This window comes from Anabrus simplex, chromosome 7 (assembly GCF_040414725.1).
Source record: "Anabrus simplex isolate iqAnaSimp1 chromosome 7, ASM4041472v1, whole genome shotgun sequence".
Taxonomy (NCBI): Eukaryota; Metazoa; Arthropoda; class Insecta; order Orthoptera; family Tettigoniidae; genus Anabrus; species Anabrus simplex.
In genome coordinates this window covers 113,248,084-113,261,063 of record NC_090271.1, presented here as the reverse complement: position 1 = coordinate 113,261,063, position 12,980 = coordinate 113,248,084, and the positions used below count along the sequence as shown (strand labels likewise).

Sequence of the window (12,980 nt, the reverse complement as noted above, 5' to 3'; positions counted from 1 at the left end):
GTGGATGAAAACCAGTGTGGTTTCAGACAACAGAGGGTCTGTCAGGATCAAATTTTCAGTATGTGCCAGGTAACTGAAAAATACTACGAGAGGAATAGACAGCTGTGTTTATGTTTTGTAGATCTAGAGAAAGTACGAGGCGTGTTTTTTAAGTAAGGTCCGTTTGAAAATAAGTACACAACGAAAGGTTATTTCAAAGAAGTAAATTTATTTTCAGAAAGTACATACTTCACTCTATTTTTTTGACAGAGTTGCCAAGTTTGTTCAAACACTTATCATACCTCATAACCAATTTAAAAATAACCTCTTCATAGAAACTTGCCGCCTGCTCCGATAACCAAGAGTTCACTGGCGTTTTCACGTCATTGTCATCATTGTAATAGTTGCCACTGAGGTGATGTTTGAGGTGGAGGAACAGATGGTAATCGCTCATAATCGTCTGTAATCAAAGAAGGGCGACCGGACCGGTCCTCATCATGGACGTTGTCACGGCCATCTTTGAATTGTCGTACCCACTTTACGCACTTTACTTTTACTCATAACAGTATCACCGTACACTTCGCAAATCTGTTGATGAATTTCTGCAGCAGACAGGTTTCTTGCTGACAAAAATCGTATCACTGACCAAACCTCACATGCGGCGGGCGAGGTGATAGTCTTAGCTACGGAGCTGAAACTGTGCACAGTTGTTCCCGAGGCATGCCGGTACACGACGCATGCGGTCGTTGTGATATGTGCGCGAACTACTAGTGTCTACAACAAAACGGCCCTTACTTAAAAAACACGCTTCGTATATGATAGGGTACCAAGGAAAAAGATGTTCGCCACACTGGGAGACTATGGAATTAAAGGTAGATTATTAAAATCAATCAAAGGCATTTATGTTGACAATTGGGCTTCAATGAGAATTGATGGTAGAGTGAGTTCTTGGTTTAGGGTACCTACAGGGGTTAGACAAGGCTGTAATCTTTCACCTTTGCTGTACGTAGTATACATGGATCATCTGCTGAAAGGTATAAAGTGGCAGGGAAAGATTCAGTTAGGTGGATATGTAGTAAGCAGTCTGGCCTGTGCTAATGACTTAGTCTTAATGGCTGATTGTGCCGAAAGCCTGCAGTCTATTATCTTGGAACTTGAAAATAGGTGCAATGAGTATGGTATGAAAATTAGCCTTTCGAAGACTATATTGATGTCAGTAGGTAAAAAATTCAACAGAACTGAATGTCAGATTGGTGATACAAAGCTGAAAGAGGTAGATAATTTCAAGTACCATCATTTGGGGTAATTTCGGACACTTTTAGCGATTTTTTTTGTTTATGTTCCTTATTAATGAATTTAATTTATATTATTTTCATTTCTACGTCTAGGTACATATCTAAGAGATAAAATGAACACCGGAAGAAACACGAAAATGCACATCGTCGTGTTTTAAAAATATTAAAATGTGTCTGAAGTTACCCCATATGTTGGGGCAGTGTTTTTAAGTTACTGTCCGCGATTACTTCGTGTATGGGGTTATTTCGGGCAGTTATTTGCGAAAAAAATATATGTGCATGAAATAGAATTATTCCTTATTCACATAACAAAACAAACAAAACTTCGCCAAAAAATACAATATAGTTTACTTTCTATTCAATTTAGTCACTCGTGTGGATTATTTACACAATGTCTGTATCAAAGGTGAATATTCCCCTTTTCTCTTTTGGTACCAGTAGAATTTTGGCAATCTGGTCCTTCAGAACTGTGTCCTTATCCTCGACACTCTGAAACACTAAAACATTTTCTTGCTTCCCCTGTGTGATCATAGGAGTTTTACGACGACGTCCTGAGCTCCTATGTTGACCGTCACACCAACATATTGCCTAGTTTGTTTCTTACTCCAGACTCGTAATCTTAGTTCACTATGACGAAACTTTCTTGATGGAAATTCTAAGTTCCCATGGAGGGAATTAGATTCTTTTCCACCAATAGAGCATATCAAAAATCAGATGGATGGCTTTTCCGGCGTTTGCTCTATTAACCAGCGTTTCGTCTTAGGTCTGACACTAGACTCTTCAGAGTGGGATGTGTCAGACCCTACCCACTGACGCTGGGGTGTATGCAGATGAACTTATCAGAAGCTTATTTATGAAGCACAGTCTGATAACTGCATACGGGAGATAAAACTCCACAATGGAATTAATGCCCGCCTAGCAATTCCAAATGGAAATTCTAAGTTCCCATGGAGGGAATTAGATTCTTTTCCACCAATAGAGCATATCAAAAATTAGATGGATGGCTTTTCCGGCGTTTGCTCTATTAACCAGCGTTTCGTCTTAGGTCTGACACTAGACTCTTCAGAGTGGGATGTGTCAGACCCTACCCACTGACGCTGGGGTGTATGCAGATGAACTTATCAGAAGCTTATTTATGAAGCACAGTCTGATAACTGCATACGGGAGATAAAACTCCACAATGGAATTAATGCCCGCCTAGCAATTCCAAATGGAAATTCTAAGTTCCCATGGAGGGAATTAGATTCTTTTCCACCAATAGAGCATATCAAAAATCAGATCAAAAATTAGATGGATGGCTTTTCCGGCGTTTGCTCTATTGGTGGAAAAGAATCTAATTCCCTCCATGGGAACTTAGAATTTCCATTTGGAATTGCTAGGCGGGCATTAATTCCATTGTGGAGTTTTATCTCCCGTATGCAGTTATCAGACTGTGCTTCATAAATAAGCTTCTGATAAGTTCATCTGCATACACCCCAGCGTCAGTGGGAAGGGTCTGACACATCCCACTCTGAAGAGTCTAGTGTCAGACCTAAGACAAAACGCTGGTTAATAGAGCAAACGCCGGAAAAGCCATCCATCTAATTTTTGATCTGTTTTTGATATGCTCTGTTGGTGGAAAAGAATCTAATTCCCTCCATGGGAACTTAGAATTTCCATTTGGAATTGCTAGGCGGGCATTAATTCCATTGTGGAGTTTTATCTCCCGTATGCAGTTATCAGACTGTGCTTCATAAATAAGCTTCTGATAAGTTCATCTGCATACACCCCAGCGTCAGTGGGTAGGGTCTGACACATCCCACTCTGAAGAGTCTAGTGTCAGACCTAAGACGAAACGCTGGTTAATAGAGCAAACGCCGGAAAAGCCATCCATCTAATTTTTGATCAGAAACTTTCTTGTCCAAGTGTGGAACTGCATGGTTGGTCATCTGATAACTGTGGAACTTCTTCCTGATTTTCTACAGCAGTTTCACTGTCATGAAAGTGACCACCCACGATAGATTTTCCCGGAGGAACATTCAGTTTACGACGGCGAGATGATGCGGTAGAACCAGAGCCGTAACAAGCTTGAGATAGTACTGTCTCGAAAGTGGATGACCAAGACGATTCCTTTGCATTTGAATCTGATGTTTCTGGAAACCTTTTAAGGACTCTCTGGGGGTCAAGAGGAATTAATCCAGTGCTGCGAAAGCCACTTCTGATATTATCTGCTTTTCGCGCCTCTATCCTATCTAGCATTTCCTTCAGAAGAGATGAGAAAGCACCTCTAGATATAGGCCCACGTGTACACTTCTTCCAGTTCGTCAGCACATCCCTCCAGGCTTTCTTAAGTGGCCCAAAAAAGCACACGTCCAAAGGTTGTAGAATATATGTGCTATTTGGTGGGAGAAGGATAAAAGAAATGTTGTGTTTTTCACATTCTTGAACAACTGAGAGAGATTGATGGTTATGAATTTCATGTTTTTGGTCCGTATTGAACAATATATAAGTAATAATAATAATAACTTAAATGTTTCCACCTTTTCAATACAATATATTCACAAATTTACAAAATTATACGGTACTAGTTTCGACCCATCTAGGGGTCATCATCAGCCGTATTGAAGCAAAGATCATTTGTGGCGAAATCCTAAGACAATATTATTTTAAAGAATAACAAGTGACATGAGATGTTATGGTAATAGTTAATAATACAAGGAATATACATAATAAGAGGTTTTTAACAAAGAATAAAGTATAAATGGGGTGTTGTAAAAATTATAATCATGGAAATCAGTAAGTTCTTGTATTGAAATGAAATATGGCTTAGGAAGAGGGCTTAAGGTGGGGCTGAAGGGTGCGGGAGAAAGTGTAATTGTCTTGGAAAAGTACCTTTGATTAAATTTAGGATTGAGTTTAGGTTGGCTGCATTATTGTTTCTGAGGAAAGTGATAAATAGATCGAAGAGTATGTTGGGTTTCTCTGAGATTTCATTGAGATTGTGACTGGCATTAAAGTATTGGTCTAGGTGTATGTAGTAATTTTCCATTATGTTCAGTAAAGGGCCCTTGTTTGCTAATACGAGGATGTCCATGTCTTGTTCAATATTGGTGAAATTATGGTTATAATCTTGCATGTGTTGGCCGATGGCTGAAAACTTGTTGTATTTTATTGCGTTAGTGTGCTCGTGGTATCTGATAATGAAGTTTCTCCCGGTTTGCCCGATGTAGGTTTTTTTACAGGTGGTACATTTGATCCTATAAACTCCTGATTTTAAAAAACTGCTGGTCTTGTTGATGTGTGAAGTATTGTATAAAACATTCATGTTCTTATTGTTGGTTTTGAAGGCTATTTTAACGCCTTGTTTCTTAAAGATGTTGGTTAACTTGTAGATATCATTGTTGAACGTGAAGGTGGAAAATGTTAGAGGTTTGGTTATTTCTTTTTTGAGGGTAGTTTTTGGGCGATGTTTGTGTTTATTGATTATCCTTTCTATAAAATGATTGCTGAAGCCGTTGAATTTTAAACAATTTAAACAAAAACAGCCACTTAAGCAAACTAGAGATACAAGACTTTATCACAATATTAAAACTTATCATCGACAATAACTTCTTCACTTTTGACAATGTCATATATCAACAAAATGGTTTGGCAATGGGGTCACCGGCCTCAGGTATCTTAGCAGAAATATACCTGGACTTCCTCGAATACACCAAAATTGACAACGAATTCGAAAACATTCTCTTTTGGGCCAGATATGTCGACGATGTCTTTGTAATCATGAATGAGAAATCAATTAACGCACCCACCACCCTCTTAAGACTCAACAATATTGATCCTCATATCAAATTCACACTAGAATCCGAATCAAATCAAAAAATCAACTTTCTAGATTTAACCATCACTAGAAACTCAGATTCTTTCAGTTATAAAATTTTCAGAAAACCCACTCAAACAGCCTCCACCATTCGCCAAGATTCAGTGCACCCCCAGTCCCACAAACGAGCCACATACAACAGCCTAGTTCACCGAGCCTTCAGCATACCTATGTCCAATAAAGATCTAAAAAACGAACTCAACACAATCCGCGGAATCGCAAAATTCAACGGCTTCAGCAATCATTTTATAGAAAGGATAATCAATAAACACAAACATCGCCCAAAAACTACCCTCAAAAAAGAAATAACCAAACCTCTAACATTTTCCACCTTCACGTTCAACAATGATATCTACAAGTTAACCAACATCTTTAAGAAACAAGGCGTTAAAATAGCCTTCAAAACCAACAATAAGAACATGAATGTTTTATACAATACTTCACACATCAACAAGACCAGCAGTTTTTTAAAATCAGGAGTTTATAGGATCAAATGTACCACCTGTAAAAAAACCTACATCGGGCAAACCGGGAGAAACTTCATTATCAGATACCACGAGCACACTAACGCAATAAAATACAACAAGTTTTCAGCCATCGGCCAACACATGCAAGATTATAACCATAATTTCACCAATATTGAACAAGACATGGACATCCTCGTATTAGCAAACAAGGGCCCTTTACTGAACATAATGGAAAATTACTACATACACCTAGACCAATACTTTAATGCCAGTCACAATCTCAATGAAATCTCAGAGAAACCCAACATACTCTTCGATCTATTTATCACTTTCCTCAGAAACAATAATGCAGCCAACCTAAACTCAATCCTAAATTTAATCAAAGGTACTTTTCCAAGACAATTACACTTTCTCCCGCACCCTTCAGCCCCACCTTAAGCCCTCTTCCTAAGCCATATTTCATTTCAATACAAGAACTTACTGATTTCCATGATTATAATTTTTACAACACCCCATTTATACTTTATTCTTTGTTAAAAACCTCTTATTATGTATATTCCTTGTATTATTAACTATTACCATAACATCTCATGTCACTTGTTATTCTTTAAAATAATATTGTCTTAGGATTTCGCCACAAATGATCTTTGCTTCAATACGGCTGATGATGACCCCTAGATGGGTCGAAACTAGTACCGTATAATTTTGTAAATTTGTGAATATATTGTATTGAAAAGGTGGAAACATTTAAGTTATTATTATTATTACTTAACTGAGAGAGACACATGGCTCGATAAATTGTCCCCGAGCATGACTTTTGGTCCATCCAGCTGTTTGAAATACGGCAGTGCCACCGTTAAGAACCAGTCTTCAAAAATCGGTAGATCGAACCATCCACTTTTGTTCCTGTTATATCGGGTGCCAGGAGGGCCACCTTCTTGTCAGGTATCCCACAGATGCTCAGACTTGTACAAAACGTACCGGTACGGGGGCAGTAGTTTTCCATCCCCACTTGCACACATCATGACAGATATACTTGTCTTGGAAAAGTCCATTACTCTCTCCGCATGCTTAATCCCTCTCCTACTGGGCGAGTAGGCCGTGCGCGTAGAGGCGCGCGGCTGTGAGCTTGCACCCGGGAGATAGTAGGTTCAAATCCCACTATCAGCAGCCCTGAAAATGGTTTTCCGTGGTTTCTCATTTTCACACCAGGCAAATGCTGGAGCTGTACCTTAATTAAGGCCACAGCCGCTTCCTTCCAACTCCTAGGCCTTTCCTATCCCATCGTCGCCATAAGACCTATCTGTGTCGGAGCGACGTAAAGCCCCTAGCAAAAAATAAAAATAAAATGCCTCTCCTAACAATCACGTGTTTCTTCCCAGGGTCGTCACTTAAGTTGGTTTCGTAATAGTTTATGACATTTTCCGGTGGAATGTTTTCCAGAGTGGGTTGCACGTTAACGAAAAATTCGCGCACGGACTCCGAGCTAACCTCAGCACGAGCACTCTTATTGTCCTCTGAGAGGCGAACGGAGAGAATGCTTGCCCATTCGATGCCTGGAAGATTCTGGGTAAATCTCCTCTCCTTTCTTCCAATCCTGTCAAGGTACCCCTTTACAATATATCGAATATCACTTGAAGTGAGAGGATATCCCCAGTGTGCTGCTCGGACGATCCCGTGTACAAGCATTTCCTCCTCTTCAGTGTCCAGGACAGGTGGTGCTCCGATTGCTTTGGGGTTGGTGCGGTTCACCTTATTCTCCAGGGTCGATCGCGGTACCTGAAAATACTCCGCGGCTTTGTGGTAGGACATTTTTCCAGCCTTAATGGCATTTACTGCCGCATCGAGTTTACTTTTCTCGTAGTTGCAATACAACTGTCCTCCTAATCTTATCTTGTACACACGCGGCATAGTCCGAAATTACCCCAGCCTTGCACAGATTCACAGAAAAATGTGTGTAGAACGAAGTGTTTAAAGATAAACTTCGTAGAAGCTTCACAGATACTTTCAAACACAACAGAACAAATCGTAGACAATAGTGAACAGCAGCTGTACTCTTTTAATACCTGTGTACACTAAGAAGTTCCTGTACCAATTGTCAAGGCTATAATGAAGCCGATAACAACGACCATTATTAACGTGACAATTTCGTAAGTAACGCAGGATATACGCGCTAAAATTGGAGCGGGAATTCGTCTTGAATTCAAACAATTCAAGCGCGGGAATTCTATCTTGGAAAATTCAGTGACCAACCGTCAAACGAAAAAGTACCGTTTTGTCCGAAATAACTCCAAATGACGGTATTTAGATTGTGTGTTCTCCCAGGATGGTAATATAGTAAGTGAGATTGAATCAAGGTGTAGTAAAGCTAATGCAGTGAGCTCACAGTTGCGATCAACAGTATTCTGTAAGAAGGAAGTCAGTACCCAGACGAAATTATCTTTACATTGGTCTGTTTTCAGAACAACTTTGCTTTACGGGAGCAAAAGCTGGGTGGACTCAGGATATCTCATTCATAAGTTAGAAGTAACAGACATGAAAGTAGCAAGAATGATTGCTAGTACAAACAGGTGGGAACAATGACAGAAGGGTACTCGGAAAGAGAAGATAAAGGCTAAGTTAGGAATGAACTCGATGGATGAAGCTGTACACATAAACTGGCTTAGGCGCTCTGCTTCTGTCCTGTTCAATAGGTGATCAAAATGATTCCTCAGAAACTCTCTGATGTCCTCTTCTTTCCTGGCTAGGTTTCCATTAGGATCCTCAATTGCTTTGATGGTTTCAACTGAATCCTTTTAGACATAATACTGTATAGGCTTTTGGGCTTATGCCGTGTCAAGAAAATAAGGTGAAATTCTTTACGCTTTGCAGGAAACTGTGCTCTGCGTCATCAGAAGAAAATATCGACTGTCCACGAGAAAGGCTTCTTAAACAATGACTTTGAGATTTAGATGTTATAACAGAAGTGGAAATGGTGCGTTTATTCATCACCAATGGCTCCCCAGACGTGGCACAGCGCTAGCGTTTGAAGCGGAAGCTGATCAAACCATCAAAATCAGTCCTAAGAGGGTCACATAACATGCGTACGTAACATATGATATTGACAGGTGTATGACATTGACACAAGCCTGGCGATGATGAACGTACAATTTTTTTTTTTTTAATCACTCTGAACAATAGTTTCATATTGCCTCTGCTGTCTTCCTTCAGTTTTGAGTAAATTTCTCCCAGCACTTTATCTTCTCCTCTTCTACTACTCTCTTAACTCTCAATTTCTTGTCCCGGTAAACTTACCTGAGGTCTCTAATCTTCCCCTCATCCCTTACCTGTTCTGGTTTGGATTTCTCTCTACCTCATTCTTTTTGTACTATGTTCCTTTCCTTTATTGAGGATCTTACTCTTTCATTCCACCAGGGTGTCTCTTTTTCCCTTACTCTCACACTTGTGCTAATTTTGTTTTTATTTGTTTTATGTTACACCGACATGGATAGGTCTTATGGCGACGATGGGAGAGGAAAGGCTGAGTGAGAAGGAAGTGGCCATGGCCTTAATTGAGGTACAGCTGCACGCCCCTAGCCGCACGGCCAACTCGCCCGGTATTGCTAATTTAACAGAAACTACAACAGCATTCAAGAAAGCATTTTTATCACCACCAATGAAAAGGGACCTTCCCAAAGAATGGAAGAGTAATAAATCCTCTAAACATGAAACAGATCTGTATATTTTAATGCACCCTGGAGATGAATATTACCTTCTACTGTATAGTGATCCAGACATAAAAAAGATCTACCAGCTATGTTGCAGGTTGTAAGATGCGTCTTATGTATCCCAGCAACAAGTGGATCGAATGAATGTTCTTTCAGTAAAGCTGGTATGCTATAATAATAAAGCGATCCAGACTGTGTTGAAGATCTCTTATCTTTAATGATAGCCTATTCATATATATTCCTTGTATTCATACATCTAAAATAACCAGTGATAGGCCTACTTATTTTGAAGTCTTATTATTAGCCATAAATTTAATTTCTTTACATATATGAGTTAATATATGAAATGTTTTTTTTTAAATTTTAGAGTTCATAATAATAATAATAATAATAATAATAATAATAATGTTATTGGCTATATGTCCCACTAGCTATTTTTTTGGTTTTTGGAGACGATAAGGTGCCGATATTTTGTCCCACAGGAGTTCTTTTACGTGCCAGTAAATCTACTGACACGAGGCTGATGTATATGAGCACCTTTAAATACCACCGGACTGAGCCAGGATCAAACCTACCAAGTTGGGGTCAGAAGGCCAGCGCCTCAACCATCTGAGCCACTCAGCCCGATTAATAAAAAGAAAACATGAACGTAATTACATGTTGATTTTTAAAGAATATGACTACATGTCCTTGAAATATTAAATACTAGCAGAAGTACCCGTTCTTCGTACGGGTTATCAGAAACTGGCTTTAGTTACTCATACTATCGGTGTGAGCAACTTCATTAGATATTTATAACACTGGTGTATTTACTTAAGTACGTAGAAATTATTTGTCATGTTAGGAATTATAGTGTATCTTCTTCTTCTTTTCTTCACGGGGGCCTCTAAATATTAGTTCGTAATTACTGTCGACCTCTAAGATCTTATGCTACCATGTTTTTCCTTCATTCCCACCTAGGTATACCTGCTTCCTTCACAAAGCTGCAGGTTTAGTATAAGTATACTTCCGCTAGATAGAACCACAAATATAAATAATATTGAATGTATTTGTTTGATCCAACATTTTGTAACTATTACAAATGATCAAGGAAATACGCGATCCACAAAAGAAACTGCTATAATTATCGAGAATTATAATTCTCAGGGCTCACTCATGTCGCACATCATACAATGAATCTGAGTATAAATATTAAGAAATTTTTTCAAGTCATGGGCAATTGTGTACAGTATATAGGTTGTTTTCATGCTTACAATGATCGTAAAAGTGGACAAAAATATCGTCACTAATAACATCAGTGATCCTACTACTCCATGATTTGATAGAAAATACTTTAAACTATAGGTAACAGACTCCGCAAAATGCTGAAACCTAAGCCAGTACGTAAAAATGGAGGCCCGTCTGCAACCGCTGGTCGCTGTACTACGGAGATCTCCGGGGCTATTATTTTTATACTTCACTCCCTTTCCATCCCCGCCCAAAGGAGTGCTATGAGCGTCTTACACAACAGTTTATTTTTTTCCAGATAGTAAGTCATATGTGTATCAATTTTGGTTGGCAGCTATACCCAAACGTACATGCATAATCTAGCTGCTGTAGAATCCTGGAGCTGACGTTGCCATGGTTACGGCTTTTCGTTTCTTTATCCGATTCCTAGAGCAGGGGTAGTGTGGTTCCAATATCTTCGTAACAGTTGGTTTTAGGGCCTTAATACAGGGTTTTGGGGCCCGAAGGGTTTACCGAGTTTTGTTCTTTGCGTCAAGGGGCTTAAAAGGAGCTTTGTTTTGTCTTTGTATGACAGATTTGATTTTGCCTGTATTAGCCTATTATTTTAATATTTTTATATCTCCCTCGTCGCCCCCCTCGAATTGTTTTGAAAATAAAATACAGCCCATGTTACTCACTGGCAATGTAGCTTTCTATAGGTGAAGTAATTTTTACAATTGGTTCAGTAGTTTTTGAGTCTATCCGTTACAAACAAATATACAAATTTTTCCTCTTTGTAATATTAGTACAGAAGTATAGATTACATCCTTACACATACGGTTGTCATCAGGAGGGGCATCCAGCCGTAAAACAGAGTCAAATCCACATGTGCGACACAGTTCGCACCCGCAACCCCACAGGTGTGGGTAAAGCGATAGAAGAAGAAGATACTCATTTTAAAAATTCACCCACTTTTTATTCTTTTCACCCCCTCAAGTGGATTTTCCAAAAAGAGCGTGTTCATTTTTAAAGGAGATTCCAAGTACCAATTTTAAAGTCTGTAACATCTTCATTTTTTGAGATATATGTATCCTCATATAAATAATTCAACTCCTTCCTCACTTCTTTTCTTTTCACCCCCCTCCCAAAGTGGATTTTCTAAAAACGAATATTTGTGTTCTTTTATTTTTAAAGGAGATTCTAAATATCAATTTTCATGTCTGTAACATGTTAGGTTTTTGTGATTTATTGTAGATACTTTCGCTGCTGTAGAATCCTGGAGCTGACGGTGCCATGGTTACGGCAGTTCATTACTTTATCCAATTCCTTGAGCATGGGTAGTGTGATGCCAATATCTCCGTAATGGTTGGTTTTAGGGCCTTAAAACATGGTTTTCGGGCCCATAGGGCTTACCGAGTTTTGTTCTTTATGTCAAGAGGATTAAATTGAGCTTTGTCTCATCCTTATACGACAAGTTCGATATTTTGCCTATATTAGCCCATTATTTTTATATCTCCCCCCCATGCTCCCCACCTCGAATTGTTTCGAAAATAAAATACAACCCATGTTACTCACTGGCAATGTAGCTTTCTATAGGTGAAGTAATTTTTAAAATCGGTTTAGCAGTTTTTGAGCCTATTCGTTACAAACAAACAAATTTTTCCTCTTTATAATATTAGTATAGATTTAAGTGTCAATATTAATCAATATTGTTTACGCTGCCAGCGTGTCAATATCTTAACCCTGATAGTAACACGTCTATAAATATCGCTTTAGTTACACCACACGTTTCGAAGACGTGTCACTCAAAGCCTATTATTTAAAGTTACCAGATGGAATGAACAAGGAATAGAGGTGGTGGAGGGGATAACTCTCCCCTCCTTAAGAGGAATAGATGGCATTCATTCGCACAACTTGTCAGAAAAACGTATGGTGTTACTGTCAGGGTTAAGATCCAGACGCCAACATTCTACCACCAATCCACAAAAAAAGCTAATTTTTTCTTGGAATTTCATCATCACAAAAGGATCAACAGTAGAAATGTCACAAAATCATTTCTTACCTGTTACAGTTTGAAGACAGATTCTGTATGGCTCTTTAAATTTAACCAGCCACCTATTGCTAGATCTGATATAATACATTTTTATGATCATTTACAGGCATTTTACCTTTTCCTGAAGAAATTCCCCACAAATAAGAGCAAGCCTCTTATGTTGACTTTAAGAACCAAGAACAGATCGAGCATTTTCAACTTAGTACGGTACTTGCCAGTCTACTTATGATAGGTACAGTACACAACGAAAATTAACCATCAAAATACATACCTCATAGTTTTGACTAATATAAATTCCAGCATAAACACCTGCTCCAAAGGTTAGCTGTAAATAAAAAGTTATAATCCGTTACTTTGATGTTCATCACTATTGAACTAAAAGTCAAGGCAGCACTCATTCATGAGGTAGCTATATTA

The 12,980-nt window shown here is 38.8% G+C and overlaps 1 long non-coding RNA gene across 1 annotated transcript in view; it reads right to left on the bottom strand.

The window, feature by feature from the left end:
• LOC136877317 (uncharacterized) overlaps positions 1-12,980 on the bottom strand; it is a 41,549-nt gene that overhangs the window by 27,565 nt on the left and 1,004 nt on the right. The window contains exon 2 of the long non-coding RNA XR_010860751.2: positions 12,835-12,888. This is a non-coding gene — a long non-coding RNA (uncharacterized lncRNA). The remainder of the gene's footprint in view (positions 1-12,834; positions 12,889-12,980) is intronic.